Source organism: Rhyacophila brunnea, unplaced genomic scaffold, assembly GCF_057557595.1.
Source record: "Rhyacophila brunnea isolate RB1 unplaced genomic scaffold, BYU_Rbru_1.0 scaffold_7, whole genome shotgun sequence".
Taxonomy (NCBI): domain Eukaryota; kingdom Metazoa; phylum Arthropoda; class Insecta; order Trichoptera; family Rhyacophilidae; genus Rhyacophila; species Rhyacophila brunnea.
In genome coordinates this window covers 1657867-1673630 of record NW_028233339.1, presented here as the reverse complement: position 1 = coordinate 1673630, position 15764 = coordinate 1657867, and positions in this window count along the sequence as shown.

The window sequence follows — 15764 nt, the reverse complement described above, 5'->3', positions numbered from 1 at the left end:
CCGTGGGTTCTTTCTCCTTCTTTCCTCGACGCTCCTTGCAGAAAAATTGTCAGGTAATAATTATTATTTATGGTACTGTTCGGTTATCAGGAATACAGCGGAAAACACATTTTGAAAATAGCCGATGAACTGGATTATTTATTAGGTTAACCCAACCAAACCTAACCTAACCTAATCTAACCCAACCTAGCCTAACCTAAACAAACCCAAACTAGCAAATAATCTAGTATATCGGGTATTTTCAAAATGTGCTTTCCGCTGTATTCCTAATAACCGAACAGTAATTATTTATTTATTTAAGAAAACAAAACATTGTGGACATAATAAATCAAGATTCAGGACGTTCACACCATGAGATTTACATAATAACAAATTTAATATTACTCTCACAAGAGAGAAGACAAATAATAATAATAATAATAATAATAAACACAAAAAATTTTGTACAATTAAATAAAGTTTCAGAAACAAAATGCAAAGTATATAATTAGGGAGCGCATTTCCTAGTCTTGCACCCCTCGCTAATGGTGCCTGATAGGCTTGACTCGAGGAAACAGTTCTGACCCAGAATAAGTCATGGCTGCGACCACGTAGGTAATTGGCAGGCCCACATAAATTTAAACTCTTTAGGACACCAGCGGGCCTATTCTGTACACAAAGCGACTATTGACCGCTAAAGTGATAGTATTTATTACATATTTGTAATGAATGATGTATTAGAATTGTTATAATAAGTTTTAAACAGTCAAAACTGTCTATCTCGCTCTAAAATTTTTCATATCTAAGAGAGGTGCTGTTAAAATATAGCACTTATTGCACCAATTACAACCAACCTATTGTAATTGTTACAATAAGTGCTAATACTTTGATACAAACCTACTCTAAGTTTGATAATATTTATCACGTTATTACTTTAGCGGTCGATAAGTATAGAATAGACCCACAGGATTAGAAACCATTCCTCGTGATAGCAGGCAAAAATGTTCCAAGAGCAGAAGTGATCTACGAGATTCAAGAGAGTGAAAAATGAGCATGCCTTGTAGAAAGACAGTCGGAAAGTAATCGTTTGACGAATTATTAAAACGAAAACGTATAATTTTGTTAATGTTAATGTATCCACATTTGCTAACATTTATGATGTTAACGACCACGTAATATTTTTAAAATAGAGTGAGTGGCCTAGCACTATATTTTATGTGGCCATATTAAACTTTAGAGTTATTGGATATCCATTATAAAATCCATGAGAATCTCGTTTAGAAAGCAGTGTCTCGGAGTCTTGTATGGTTTATTATGCGGGTGAGACGCGGGGGTACCATACCTACTTATCGAGTACTTCGTAGGCACTCGCAATGCTTGCATCAGACATAGAATGACAAGTCTTTTGGCGGATTATGTCATATGTGAAACAGAACTGCTCACTACATTAAATTTGAAAACAATATATATGTTACGCCGAATGTGCAAAATTGACTATTACATGAAATGGGCAAAATTTTGCCTAATTCACGTAATAGTCAAGCCCGTTGCCTTATTCATGAATTAGGTAAACTATCTACCGAGTGCGAAATTGACTATTACATGAAATGGCCAAAATTTTGCCTAATTCATGTAATAGTCAAGCCCGTTGCCTTATTCATGAATTAGGTAAATTATCTGCCGTGTGCGTGAATTCTCCGGGGTATGGAATTCTTAAATTGTCAACATGACAGTAGAAAAAGTAAATTTAATACGGATGGTTTTATTAGTTATAATTGGACATAATATAATATTATTATGATTAGGTAAGGTTAGGTTTTTTAATTCTGAATTCAACTGGATGTCCATTTTGAGGTTAGCTAACAAGTGTCAACAAACTATCAAATCATACTATCACAAACAAACAATCGACCATTGCACGATTGATACCCAAGCACAAATCAAATCGCGAAAATACGTTTTAATAAAATACTTCCGTTATCATATTATAGTTCTAGATTTTTTGTGGGCATAGTAAATGGATATGAACGTCTTTGTAGTTATTGTTTGGTATATTTTTATGTAATCAATGACATTTGACACATTTGGTTAGTTTGATTAGTTTTGTTATTAGTTCACCATCTATTTTGACCAATGCATGAGCATTTGACACATTTGGTTCAGTTAAAATTACTAATTCAGAAAAATTACTACTGAATTCACGCACTCGGCAGATATTTTGCCTTATTCATGAATAAGGCAACGGGCTTGCATTTTACATGATTTAGGCAAAATTTTGCCCATTTCATGTAATAGTCAATTTCGCACATTCGGCGTAACATATTATATAAAATCGCTCTTATGTATCACGAATCATGATTCTAGTTTTATTCAAATAATTCAGTTTGTAATGGAACCGGATAGTACTATTAATTCCGCATCAGTTGAAGTACGGCCTTATGGTGGAGAGGGTCCAGAAGAATTTTTTGAAGCTCCTTTACTTTCGGCTTTATGGGTATTATCCGACTGACTATCTTTTAGGTATGCTTATATATTGAATTGATATATTCCACTTACGTGAGTGTGAACTTAGGTAGACGTTATTTTATAAGTATTTAAGATTGGGTCTATCAATAGTTCACTCTGTGTGCTTTCATCTATTTTTACAACGTTTTTATTAGCTAGTATTCTTATTTGTCCGGTAGTTCTTTGTCCGGTAGAAATCTTGCAATCGATTTTTACCTAATTTCCCGATTAGCTAGACATTTGAAACTTTTAGAATATATCAGAACACGATGCCAATGCATTTTTTTAATACTTTTAGCCATTTTTAAGTAGAATTGAATTCATTTTCAGTTAATTCTGTTTTGTATGAAAAGTTATTTCGACACCATTATTGGTTGCTAGTCTGGGGTCCTAGCAACCAAATTATTAATATATATGTGCGTTACTATGGAAATCAATATGACATGTCAAAATTACATTTCAGTATTATTTCTATCAAGCACAAATTTTTTTGATCGTTTGAGCTAGTTAAGTCAAGTTTATATGATTCAACAGAAAATTTAAAAACGTTGTATGTAAAAAGTTCTTTTTATCTTGTAATTATTATTTTTGTTATTTTATTTTATTTCTTAGTTTATTATTTATTGTATTATTAACTCAAATTGCTCTGTATTTTATTTGAAAAATTGTCAACATATTTTACACGTATTTTATGTCAGGTCGTGAACGCTTTAAATTTATAATTTGTTATGTTCATAATATGTAAAATAAATAAATTTGAATTTAAATTATAGAAGCAAAGGTAAAATTGACAATGTTAATAATTATAACAATGGTATCTAGAGGCATTGCGCGTGTATATTGGTGTTTATGTGGTTTTGTTTCTGTATTTTATTTTGCACCCTAATATGAGAAAAAGAATATGGATGAATGAAAGCGATTAGCATTTTTATTATAATAATTTCATCGATCGGAGAGGAAAAATCATTTCATTTATTTCGAATGTTCTATATATTTCAAATTCAACTTAATTTTTTCTCATGCTCAGAATGGAACGTATGAGGGTGGAAGTAGTCCGCAGACAGTGCAATGTGTAGATAGCAGTTAAAACCTAAAAATTACAACGTCCTAGACGCCTAGCTCCCGACAAACTTCACATCGCCAAAAAGGAATTCGAAACCATGACCAGACTTGGAATAGCACGACCATCTGAAAGTTCTTGGGCGTCACCCCTCCACCTGGTGCCCAAATCTGAAGATCAATGGAGGCCATGTGGTGATTACCGCGGATTAAACGCTCGAACCGTACCTGACAGGTACCCCGTGCGTCATATCCAAGACTTCACACAAACATTGCGTGATAGGAAAGTTTTCTCCACAATCGACCTAGTGAGAGCATACAACCAAATCCCAGTGGCTGAAGAGGACATTCCGAAGACTGCCATCACAACACCCTTCGGATTATTCGAGTTTCCATTTATGTCGTTCGGCTTGAGGAATGCGGCCCAGACTTTTCAGCGCTTCATTGACGAGGTTCTGCAGGGTCTGGACTTCTGCTACGCCTACATAGACGACATCCTGGTAGCCTCCACAACAGAACAAGAGCATCTTCAACACCTGGAAATTTTGTTCAAACGCCTACAGGAGTACGGCCTGGTAGTCAACTCCACGAAGTGCCACTTCGGAGTAGAGGAAGTTAAATTCCTTGGCTACCTGGTTTCCAGCACCGGAACTCGACCACTTCCAGATCGTGTCAGCGCTATTCGCGATTACACCCGCCCAGACACTCAAAAAAGACTACGACGGTTCTTGGGAATTTTGAATTTCTATAGGAGATTCGTCCCCAAGGCCGCAGAAACGCAAGCTCCACTGAACTCACTCCTGCAAGGAAAAACTTCCAAGAAAGAACCTATCATCTGGACACCAGAAGCAATCAAGGCCTTCGAGGAACGCAAGAAGAGTTTGGCGGAAGCAACGCTATTGAAACATCCGAAAAGTGAGGGGAGTCACTTAGCGATAATTAGTGACGCATCCGATACTTCCGTTGGCGCAGCACTTCAACAACGGGTTGACGATCAATGGGAACCGCTGGCATTCTTTTCAAAGAAGCTAAGTCCAGCGGAGAGAAAATATGGCGCTTACGACCGCGAGCTTTTAGCTATCTATCTAGCTGTCAAACATTTTCGACACATGATAGAAGCTCACACGTTCACCATATTTACCGACCACAAGCCCATTACGTTCGCATTCTAACAAAAATCGGACAAGTGCTCACCAAGACAATTCAGACACCTCGATTTCATCGGACAATTCACGACCGACATACGTCACGTCGCTGGAAAAGACAACATCGTCGCTGATGCCTTGTCTAGGATAGAAGTCGTTGAAGACACACTGAATTATGCCAACCTCGCAGCCGACCAGGAAACTGACAACGAAATGAGTACATTTTTACGTGACGGATCGGTACTTCAGTTAAAACAAGTACTTATTCCCGACACAGACATAAAAGTATTCTGTGACTTGTCAACACCTATCGCAAGACCTTTCATTACCAAACCGCACCGACAAGCAGCTTTTAATCATATCCACAGACTTTCACATCCCGGAATTAATGCGACCGTCAAACTTGTCACACAACGATTTGTTTGGCCGTCGATTAAAACGGATTGTCGAAATTGGGCCCGCAACTGTCTTCAATGCCAGAAGAACAAGATCACACGTCACATATCAGCACCACTCGGAAACTTCGCACCTTCAGGACGATTTGAGCATGTCCACATCGACATCGTCATCCTTCCTATGTCTGAAGGCTGCAGATATTGCCTCACCTGCGTTGACAGATTCACGCGGTGGCCGGAAGCATTTCCGATTAAGGACCAAGAAGCGGAAACGATCGCCCGTACATTCTACAATGGTTGGATCGCCCGTTTTGGAATGCCCTTGAGAGTGACAACAGATCAAGGCAAACAATTTGAGTCGAACCTTTTCAGACAATTAAATCGTCTGACTGGTACGGCTAGGACAGCATATCACCCGGCCGCAAACGGTATGGTCGAAAGACTGCATCGTCAATTAAAAGCCGCTATAAAATGCCACGAGAATGAGAGATGGACCGAAACATTGCCGACAGTGTTAATGGGAATCAGAGCAGCTTGGAGAGAAGATTTAAAGACGACAGCAGATGAGCTTGTGTACGGCGAACCCTTACGCCTACCGGGGGAATTTTTGTGCCATCAAACCAGCACAAACCAAGACCCGAGCAACTACGTCACGATCCTAAAAAAACATTTCCAACAACTGCAACCTGTGAAAAGCCAGCAACACGGCGAGAAACGCGTTTTCATTTTCAAAGACCTTGACAAATCGACACATGTGTTCTTACGCGATGATACAGTCAAAACTCCACTAAGGTCTCCATTTACCGGACCATATGAGGTCATCACGCGCAATACGCGAACATATGTCATTTGCAAGAGAGGAAAAAACGTCACCGTTTCTATCGACCATTTAAAACCAGCGTACATTCTCAAGGAAAATCAAACAATGGAACAGCCTGAGAAAAATCCTGACACCGTGAGAGATCGTGTTACCCGATACGGCAGACGTGTGCATTTTCCAGACCGTCTCTAGGCCAGTGGAGCAAATATCGGTTAACAACATCAGGCACGAGCCAAACAAAGCAATCGGGGTCGCGTTTCAAAACAGCACGCGGAGTTTCCGATTTCAAAACAGTTACGTTAGCAAATGCAAGGACACACACCGACCTAGAATGTAGGTCAGTGGCGTACGCAATACATAAAATGCAGGCATAAACAATTTATTCACGATAAATACGGATAACTCAACTGAATTATTCAGTATTTTACAATCATCATCACCAGGAGACACCAGCATACGAAAATGGGTGCACAACAGACAAAGGAAGAGATCATCGTCGCACAGACTGCGTCGGGCGGACCAATTGCCAACGACACGTCGACAGGCCAACTGTCGTGGGTAACGCTTGCCTTGATTATCGTCATCATTGCCGCAGTTTCCAGCTACCTGCTATGGACAAATTGCAAAAAGCACATCACCAAAAGAGTCATCAAGGACATGAGAGCAGACGTCCCGGGATGCAGACCACAGCAGCATCCACCGAGACAGATCTGATTGGACCTTCAAGCGACTACCTCTACCTACTTTCATCGCGATCTGCGTGCCGCATATCGCTGGAAGGGGGGTATGAGGGTGGAAGTAGTCCGCAGACAGTGCAATGTGTAGATAGCAGTTAAAACCTAAAAATTACAACATTTTAAGAATTCAATATTTTAATAATCAGCAAAACACTGCTGTGCGAACGGACATATGATCGCCTTTCGCCGGCTGAAGAAATGCTTACGTGCCGGGTGTCAGTTGTCGCATCACAGGAATGAACGAGTAAACAGTGCATTCCTGTCATTGTGTCGTGTAAAATCCATTGTTGGATTGATAACGTTTGTACCTTGATCAAATTTCGCAGACAAAATCCCAGGAATCAATCCGCAGTGTGGGAACAAGAACAATAATTTACCCACGCTGTGGATAGCATTTTTTTTGTCTACTTTCAATATAAAAACAGACGTGGCAATCCAACAAGAGATCAGTACCTTAAATTCGTTCGTCTTAATCACACGCTTCTCGCTTCAACGTTAAAATAATTTGTATTACAAACACTATCGTCGTAAATCTAGTTTATAAACTTTATATTGTACAAGCTGTAAATTGAATTTGTAATTTGTGTTAAGGGGGGACATGCTCGTCGAAGGTCAAAATTGAGTTTTTATTGTATTTTCAAACCATGATCCTGGACACTCCTTAAACGTTGTAGATAATCTATTTATATAATTTTGAAGCCTTATTATCCTTTATAGTTATTTTACACATTTGATGACTGCATGAAGTATTTTTGTTACATAAAATAGTATTCTTTTAAACCTCTCGCTCTAATGTTTTAGAATATAGTCATATTTCGGTACAGAACTGTGCAGTGGTGTTAAGATTTTTTACATTTATTAATTTTTAAACGCATTTATAAAACCATTAGTATAATTTATTACGAGATATTTTTTGTAAAATATTCACGATAAAAAATTATTTTGATAATCTCTGTGATCCCAAATTTGACAAGAATTAGGCATTTTATTATTCAAAAAATCGGCAAGATTAACACATTTTAAGATGATTCTAAAGATACTAATTATAAGCTATGTCTTTGACCATTCAAGTGTGATAAAAATCTTATGAATAATGATTGCTTTATAATAATTATTGACCTAAGAATAAGGTAGTGTTTTTTTAAAATACGCCATTTCTTTTGTCATTCCCCAGTGGTTAAGCTACAACATACGGCCGTAGCCATAAAATGACAAACTATAATTGAAGTAGGGAGTAAAATTATGTTAACGCGCGTGTTTGAACATGTACCTAACCGAATTTTTTCTTATTTTTTTTTAAACGGTACATGTTCAAACACGCGCGTTAATATCATTTTACTCCCTACTTCAATTATAGTTTGTCAATTTATGGCTACGGCCGTATGTTGTAGCTTAACCACTGGGGAATGACAAAAGAAATGGCGTATTTCAAAAAAACACTACCTTATTCTTAGGTCAATAATTATTATAAAGCAATCATTATTCATAAGATGTTTATCACACTTGAATGGTCAAAGACATAGCTTATAATAAATATCTTTAGAATCATCTTGAAATGTGTTGATCTTGCCGATTTTTTGAATAATAAAATGCCTAATTATTGTCAAATTTGGGATCACAGAGATTATCAAAATAATTTTTTATCGTGAATATTTTACAAAAAATATCTCGTAATAAATTATACTAATGGTTTTATAAATGCGTTTAAAAATTAATAAATGTAAAAAATCTTAACACCACTGCACAGTTCTGTACCGAAATATGACTATATTCTAAAACATTAGAGCGAGAGGTTTAAAAGAATACTATTTTATGTAACAAAAATACTTCATGCAGTCATCAAATGTGTAAAATAACTATAAAGGATAATAAGGCTTCAAAATTATATAAATAGATTATCTACAACGTTTAAGGAGTGTCCAGGATCATGGTTTGAAAATACAATAAAAACTCAATTTTGACCTTCGACGAGCATGTCCCCCCTTAAGGGATAATAAATTTGGGGAATTACTTTTATACGCATCAAAACCTTCTGATTCTATTCATCACCTACCCCTCATCACACCATCCCTGGCAACACGTATACTATTATGCTACCTTGATACTTTGTGGTCCCATTTATTATTTCTTTAAAATTATTATCGTGGCTAAAAAAATGTTTTTTTAAATCCTCGAATTGAAAAATAATTTAGTATTTCGTCTCAGCTCAATATTGTCAAGGGCTGTTAATTTCCCGCGAAAACTCATAGCAACGCATAAAATCCTTGCGTATATGCGATATCTTTTAAGTGCAATTCGATGCCATACTGTGAGTGGCGAGGAGCAGTGATAACGCGATCGTCGGCCTACAGGGCCAAGGGTGCGACAATATCATGACACCATGGACGCCTCTCTCGCCCTCGGTGCGTACAATAATTCTCCGCCTTCGATAGCAGTACAATCTTGGGAAATAAATACCGCCTACTCTCTTTGTACATAGTCATAGCATTGCAAAGCACAGGTGGAATCTAGTAAAAGAACTGTTATTTATATAAAATATAGCTAAGTAACCTTTTTATTAGTAGGGAGAACGTATCGATTTTTTAATTGTTTACATGGAACAAGTGTCGTGGATAATGATGTCTATCCAAAGTCTAGACATATGATTATATATTTAAATGAAATGCAGATAAATTACAAGATAAAAAGAACTTTTTATATACCACGTTTTTAAATTTTCTGTTGAATCATATAAACTTGACAATTATATGTGTTAATAAAAACTTTTTATTGTACTTGGTAGAAATACTGAATAAATATTATAGAATAGGTACAGAAATGTCATTTTGACATTTCATACTGATTTCAATAATAACGCACGCATATATTAATAATTTAGTTGCTATGACCGACTTAGCAACCAATAATGGTGAGTAGTAAATATTACTTTTAACGATTTTTTTCCGAAACATACAAAACAGAATTAACTGAAAATGAATTCAATTTTGCATAAAGATGGCTAAACGTATTAAAAGAATGCATTGTCCTCGTGTTCTGATATATTCTAAAAGTTTCAAATGTATGTTGTGTATATTGTGTATGTTGTGTCTAGTCGGGAAGTTAGTTAAAAATCTTGGACAAACAAGAAAAATTTTGTACTGCGCAAGAAAAAATCTGTACCGGACAAACAAAAATACGAGCTAATAAAAACGTGGTAAAATAGTCATACAGATCAAATACTCTGGCCACTTTCCACCATGCATTACTTACATAATATTTACACGATAGAACTCAACGTCAGCTCTAGTGAGATCGCTGATACTGCATGCTACCATTTTTTTTCGACCATGTCCGATCATAATAGGATCATATGGGCCTCCACAGAGTGAAGGTTTTTATTAACAGATTTTGTTTTTTACGAGAAATGGATGTCAGCCACTTGCTCAACCTATTAGGTCCACATTCTGGCACATACACAAATTGAGAAACAATATGTGTACTTGTCAGACCCAGGATTCGAACCTGGGACCCACAACGCTATAAGCCGACGCTTAAGCCGCGCGGCCATCGTGGGTATATATGGGTGGGTTTCATGTAACAACTACTAGTTAAAATCGTCGTAATTAAGTAGGATGCCCGTAGATTAATTGTAAATGCACATTGGCGCAATACAAGTTCAAGTCCCGTCGGGTGTCTTTTTCTACTCTGTATATTATGTATGAGACGTTTTCAAATTATGTATGTTCAATAATATATAGAATGTTTCATTAATAAATCTTGTGTCTTATTAGTTGAATAAAAGAAATAGTTTATTAATATATTAATTGAGTTAGCATTTACTTGGTAGAATTCCATTTTACAAGAAATTAAAATATAATTAATATTAAATTCTACAGGTTTCTACAGGTTAAACCTGTAGAATTTAATATTAATTATGGTTTTCATTTCTTGTAGTTTATTAATAGATATATATAAAATTATAAATTTATTGTGCATGCAAAATTACATAAGTATATGAAAAATTCTGAAGATGAAATTACCGAAATATGTTTAATTCTATTTATGATCAAAACTGTGGTCGCGACATTTATGTAGACAATGTAATAAGTGCATTTTTATTTATTTTTGATAAGACTTGCAAGAAAGAAGTTATCTGAGTGATTATGCATATATTTAATTTGTGTGTATATATGTTTTATTTATTATCTTTTCAATGACCTTATGTCGAGATAAAAATGCGTCGATAGAAGTAATGTTACGTGCTCTAACATTTCAGCAAGTATTGGTAGATACCTAGTGTATTTATACTATATAGAATAAAAATATCTATTTATTACGACTGTAATAAGAATTGTATGGATGTCCAAATAAACTTTGATTTAATGTTAAAAAAACATACCTACATGATTCCTTTGACACTAATGTTCCTTTTCAAAATGGACGATTCACTATTGTTAATGATAATAGCTTGCATATCACGCCGGAAAATTCTAAAAAATAGCCCCATGTTTGTAAAATGAATAATACAATATACTTAATATAAAAAATTTAAAATCATTTCCCTCGAATTTAAATCTCGCGCCCGGTAAATCTTACTTATTGTTTTTTTTTTAATGTTTATTTTATTTAGTTTAGAGCAACTTCCAAATGGGCAATGACTGTGCTACGTAAAAATAGCTGTTAGTATATGATAACCTCAACTATTTGGTAGCCCATTTAACCTAATCCAGGATTCCATAGACTTTTCGTATACATAATATGCGGAAAGCATTCTGACAATTGGAATAGGTTCTAGGGGTCACAAAGATATATAATGTCGATGTTGCCAGGCGATATTAGTGGTCAATTTTTTTTATTGAGGTTTTAATTTTTTTTCTTATAACACACCAAAACGTACATTATCATGTAGTTATAAGAAATCGGCTTTGATGTATATCATTGTGCAAATGTGTAAGTAGTAAAAACTGTGATCATGATACCTAAAGCAGTTTGAACTTTGATTTGTTGTTTCTTTTTTTTTAATAAATGTGTACTTAGTGTGGTTAGTGGTTATCGTTATTTCATTTATTCACCTACATATATATTATGCAACCTACACTTTTTCTGGATTAACCATAATACTAAAACTAATGTCATATGCATAGATATAATAAAGAAACCAATCTGGGTGATTCTATACAAAAATGTTACTAAATAAAATAATTTAAGCCAATGAGGATCCTAAGAATTTTGAACACATTGCACTACCCGCTATTTTTATTTTTTTCAAATGGGATGAACCGTTCTACGACCATGCCAATGGCATGGTACAATTATTTCATTTTCAATCAATCCCTGATTCGGTCATGGTTTTATTGAAGATCTCAAAACAATTTTTGGTGGGTTATAAGAAAAAAATTAAAACCTCAATAAAAAAAAAATTTACCACTAATATCGCCTGGCAACATCGACTTTATATATCTTTGTGACTATCTATATCCTATTCCAATTGTCAGAATGCGTTCCGCATATTATGTATACGAAAAGTCTATGGGATCCTGCACTAACCCGCTTTGAAGTGAAAATTGTACGTTATTTTCCCTCATCGTAGCAATATTAGTCACTATAATATTATAAAGTAAGGAACACCTATTTCCATGAAGACATATTCACTGACTAATGAAAACCTAAATAAATTCAATTGACTTGTTTTTGAACAAATAAGTAATGAGAATTCTGTATTTATTTTTTCTCCATACCCTCATACAACTGTGAGATTGTATATTTTATATCAATTGACAATTAATACCCCACCCCATTGAAGCCCACGAAACCAGTTCAGATAATTATTAAATGATGTGTCATAACTCATAAGACTCATAAGTATTACATGTTATGTTTTATTTTAATTAAAACAATGCATTTCCAACAAGAATAGACAATTAACACTGTTAAAAAATAGTATATTTTAATTCATATGCATTAAACGATATTATAACACTTCACCTCAAGTTACGCAACAAAAAAATTGAACGAAGACACAATATATCTATGGAAAAACATAAATACATAGCATTCGCTACAGGATAAATAACGCAGAAATGTATTGCAAACATAATCTCTGCCATCGCTCTTGCCAGGAACATAAAAACGTCACACGAACTCACACTATACTAACAGTCCACGGAGCAGTGAGAGCCTATCTAAAAAGATTTAAATTAAGGAACAATGACTGCTGTCCATGTGACGGCTACATCTGAAACTGTGTAGCGTGTCATCAACGACTGCCCAATACTATAAAAGGAGCAATGGACTCTTAGAACTCTGTGTAGACAACATAATTACGAAATCGACCTCACGATATACTAAACAACAAAACAACACAAGAGCAATACGAAAAATATTTAATTCTGGCCACAATGCAAATTAAAGACATAAATGGAGGAATAATAACATAATTAACTGCACGGTTTACCTAACAACTTTAATCGAGTATTTTAGCCTAGCTTCTGAGGGTCTCGAAGATTGGGTGAAGCCAGCAGAGCATCTCCCACCTGGAACCAGTCTCGGGCACCGTACATGGAAAACCCTAAACAGACTGAGAACCATGGTAGGGTACACTCCAGACAACAAGGTGAAGTGGGGGTTCTCCGACGACCAAACCTGCGAGTGCGATGAAATGCGAAGCATGGAGCACCTTTTTCATGCAAGACTTTCCCAGTAAGCTGAAATTTCGACGAGATTCTACAGGCCGAGGAAAATGGTTCGCCAACTTCTGGAGCGACACATTGTAGCTATTGAAGACCCAACACAACGAAAATGACAATATTACCATTCTTGCGAATATGTACTTAACTTTCTCAACTATTTTGAACGAAAAAAGGGCATAGTTATTTAAAAAAATATAATTTTATTAATCTTTGGGTAAGTATGTATTCTGAAAAAAACAATGGATTATATTGACACATAATACAAATTTACCATTCAAAAGGCGTATATTAAAAGTTTCGTATAATATAATAATACAAACATTTAATAAATTAAACTGAAGAGATTTTGGAAGCGAACGAAAATCGTTTTTCTTATCTTTTTGTCCTCAAATTTTTCCTGATTATAATATTATAATCATTAGTGTGAAATTAAAACTTTTAGCATTACCAGGACAAGCCAAGTATAAGTATGATACAAAAAATGTCAAAATTATTATATTTTATGTTTGAAAGCGAAATCTGCAATGCGACATTTAAAAATCCAATGGATAAACCATTGACGATAGTGGTGAGTCATAATACAGCATGACGCTGCAGGGTGTGGGCGGCTGGAGGACATCTTTGGGCGGAATGCTTTAGGGCGGTAATCCTGTAGGGCGGCGACTGAGGAGAGCGTTGATCTGACTACAAGACATAGGTATTTTACATACTATCTGACGCTCTTTATGTCTTGAATATGCATTCTAGCAATAAATAAAATGTATATAGATTTAGTTATGCATTTATTTAATTTAGTATAATGACTTTTCCACCAACAATTAAGAAATAATATTCACGTGTCAATCGAGATTATTTTTGAAGTTATGCTTCTTTAGGCGCGTTTGGAAAATCAGATCAGAGTGTATTTTTGGCCTGTGATATGTACCTAACACATAATTTATTTTTTTACACGAAAAAAAAACGCACTCGATTGGATTCGAACCACGGATTGTTCGGTTATCAGCCGAACGCACTACCATTACGCCACAGCGTGATACTGCAATCGTGACGATTATATAGTATAATATTATAGTTTAGAATTGTTCCGTTGCCTAGGCAGCGAATTTTATTATTGTCGGCCATTTGCAATTCCTTACGTAAACAAACTATTAAACGTCATAGTGGCAGTTGTTACTTTAAAAATAAAGAACAACGATAAATAATTATATAATTTAGTAATATAAGTTAAAGTGTATAGAAATAAACCAACGGCGTTCCAATAAGTGGTCATTTTTTTGAGTGCGTAATTTAACAAGATAACTAAGAGCTAGTCGAAGAATCTAGGTTATCACAAGTTTTGTTTTTGTTTTGTTACGCCAAATAAGTATAACTTCTAACGCGCGTATATAAGTACACACACCGATTTTTTTATTTATTAAATAATTAAATTTGAAAACTGTAATTAAATATTCTAATGTCTATTCCACATCACATACTCAAATGGAAGAGTACAAAACTTAAATCCATTAGAATTTAAATTCAAATACCATCAAGTACCCTCGGTCGATAGTATTAATATTGTAATTTAATTTATTTTATTGATAAATTTTCATCCTAAATAATCAACACATATCTATCTAAAAACATTACAAAGCTATTTTTTTTTTAAATTAGAAAAAAACTATGTAAGCTGGGTGTTCTTTGCGTTCAATATAACATCCAATCATTTTTATTTATATATTATCAATTTGAGATTTGGTATTGTAACCGCGTGAAAGCTTGAGTTGAAATAAATACTTTTTTTTAAATCGAAATTTTTAAATTAAAAAAAAAATCTTTAAATTCAGTTATAGTCGACCGTTCCCGAGACGGATTTATAGCCCTAAATAGCCGTCAACGTAAATGACTCAGTTAAGTAGAGCTTTCTTTATTTCAAAACCATTAAAAAATACTTTAAAACTATGAATTTTTTAAAGAATATAGTTTTGTCACCTTCTAAAAATCGTATCATACTACATTTTAATTATTTATAAAAAAACGATGTATTGATTAAAATACGACTTCCAAAAAACGTATTTAAATTAGAAAGTAATAAAGTATATTATTTTATAACTAAAAATGCTCAAATGTTCTTAGATGAGTATTGATTATTTAAAATTAAAGTTGTAAAATATATTCAATTGCATTTTTTGCCAAAAACATTACTCTTATTATTATGATACAACGATGTAAAATTAGTTATTTTAAATTCCATAAAATGGCTATATTATTGGACGAATCAACACAAAAATACTACTAAAATATATTAGAGAAATAATATATATATATTATATAATATGCATTGCATTCCAAGAGGCGACTTTCTAAAAATCCTCATTGCGAATTATGTATGCTATTATAAAGAATATTAAAAAACAATTTAACTAGGTAAGTTTAAGTATTTTATTAGCACTGCATTTATTGCATTATGTATTGAA